The 2,500-nt window shown below is 43.8% G+C and overlaps 1 protein-coding gene across 1 annotated transcript in view; it reads right to left on the bottom strand.

The window, feature by feature from the left end:
- Positions 1-2,500, bottom strand: part of LOC119574401 (proclotting enzyme-like) — a 3,881-nt gene that overhangs the window by 949 nt on the left and 432 nt on the right. The gene's annotated exons all lie outside the window — the stretch shown is intronic.

Below are 2,500 nucleotides of genomic sequence, written 5' to 3'. Positions count from 1 at the left end.
AGCAATCGTTTTTTAGGGTAATTTAGAAAAAAGTGAGAGAGGGAATTAAAAACAGTCGTTATTATAGGTTAATTTGAAAATAGAGAGATGGGGGATTAAAAAACATCGTTATTTAGAATAATTTGGAAGAGGAAAGGCAAGGCATTAAAAACTGTCGTTCTTTTAGATTAATTTGGGGCAGGGTATATATATATATATATATATATATATATATATATATATATATATATATATATATATATATATATATATTCACGCTGTCATGTGCTGCCTGTTATGTTAATTGCATTACCAATCGGAAAATGAACGTGCATTTAGACGAGAAAAATCTTGCTAAATTGATAACCAGCGGACCCCGTTATGTGGTAACTGTTATCCCATGCGAGGCAGTGTGTTCGTGCTATACTTTTTTCGAAACCAAGAAGTATTGAGAGCTACTTAATGACTGGCTGAATGCATGTCAGAATAACATCCTTATGTACCACCAACCTGCCAATTATCAATTAATTATCATCACTAAACTTGTCAGTTATAAATTAATCTTCACCTCCAATCTGTCAGTTGCCCACTGATCATTTTTTTTCTGTCACTTTGCCACTAGTTATCACCCTGTCAAATGCACTTTCACCTTGATAAAGAATAAAGAATATATTGGCAAACTATATGAATTACTCTCTCTCTCTCTCTCTCTCTCTCTCTCTCTCTCTCTCTCTCTCTCTCTCTCTCTCTCTCTCTCTCTCTCTCTCTCTCTCTCTCTCTCTCTCTCTCTCAGTCGCGGTGTATCTCTCGTAGGAGTAGGACGTGTTTTAGTGCTGTCCTCAGCCAGGGAGCGGGTGAAGTACCTCTGGCCCTCCAGCAATTTGTCACCTCCTCCTAGGTGTCAGCATGACTAGTGTTGCTATACCGGGACCCCCATTTAGAAATGGAGGATGAAAGTTTAACCTCGCTAGGACATGTTGCAAGTGGATCCCATAAGAGGGAAAGAAGTGAAGGAAGTCTGGATATGAGTGACAATGAGAATGGATGCGAGCGGGAGGAGAAGAGGAGAAGGCAAGTGTCTAGGAGCGGGGAGCGGAGTCAGCTCGTTGCCCTCGTGAAGGGGGAAGTGCCAGAGAGGGTATCCATCTCTGGAGCGGGGTATAGGAGGGTAGCACGTACGTGGAGCCGCGAGTCATGTGCCTCAAGTGCTGCAGATGGGCCATAAGTCATGGACCTGTCAGCAAGGTGCTCGGTGCAGGTTCTGTGGCAGAAAGCATGACTCTAGAATCAGTCGCGCCAAAACAGAAAAGGGAGAAATGGTTACGCCTTGCTGTTGTAACTGCGGAGGCTCCCACAATGTCGGATCCCATGCAGAGCGAGGCCACAACTAAAGATCATTTCAGAAAGGAATCGCAGCACAAGAAAAAGGGTCGGCCACCACGCAGGCAGAGATGCGGAGGAGGCTACGACTTGTCCCCAACGCCTGGCTGCAGGGCTCGTGTGGCGCCGTCACCGAAGGGCAATGATCAGTCTCAGGACGAATAGCAGGAAATGAAGGAAGTGCCTCGGAATAGCGGTGCGGATACTTCTGGGAAGGAAATTTTCGCAATTATTCAGATGATGCAGAGCATGGACGTTATTGAAAAGAAACTGAAACAAGTTGTGGACAAAGATGCCGAAGAACAGAAAAGGGGAGAAGAGGCTGTAAAAGAAACTCCAAAATACAGAAATGGAAAATAAAAATATTTGTGGTCCTGCAGCGTGTAGTGTAGATTGAAGTAACTATTAGGGGAAAAAATAGGAAAAATAAGAGTGTAGTGGGGGGAACATCCTCTGCGATATTCAGGTCACTCCTGCTGAAGTGCAAAGACCAAGAGAAAGAAATCCTTTTAAAAAGGGAAGTGGTACAAGGCAAGTGGGCAACCATAAAAAAGAAGAAGAAGAAAAAAACAAAAAAAAAACAAGGACACGATAAAGACCTGAGGAGGACTTATCAAGATGAGGGTGGAAAACTATCATGTTATATCTCTCTCCTGATATTGACATTAAATACTTGTAGTTTTATATTTTAAGTATTGTATATACTCTAATCTGTTCATATACCTAAGTTCCGTATTTGAGATGTGAGCCCATACAGGGACTTATTAAGATAGGGGTGAGGATAACCGGCGCTACCTCATCCTTTTGAGATGTGATCTTTTGTCTCAATAAACTTGCCAAAGTCTTCTCTCTCTCTCTCTCTCTCTCTCTCTCTCTCTCTCTCTCTCTCTCTCTCTCTCTCTCTCTCTCTCTCTCTCTCTCTCCTCTCCTCTCTCTCTCTTCCCTTTTCCTATCTCTTTTCCTCTATCTCAGTCCCCTTCCCTCTCCCCTCTTCCCCTCCTTCCCTTCTCTCTCTTCCTCATCCCTCACTCATTCCATCCCTTCATCCCTCCACTTCAGTCACTCCCTACTTCACACCTTCTACTCCCTCCCTCCCTCCCTCCTTCCCTATTCGCCCATTCCTCCCTCGTCCCTTCCTACC

The sequence above is a fragment of the Penaeus monodon genome, chromosome 6 (genome assembly GCF_015228065.2).
Source record: "Penaeus monodon isolate SGIC_2016 chromosome 6, NSTDA_Pmon_1, whole genome shotgun sequence".
Taxonomy (NCBI): Eukaryota; Metazoa; Arthropoda; class Malacostraca; order Decapoda; family Penaeidae; genus Penaeus; species Penaeus monodon.
The sequence above is the reverse complement of the archived record's forward strand: the minus strand, read 5'-3'. Positions and strand labels throughout refer to the sequence as shown.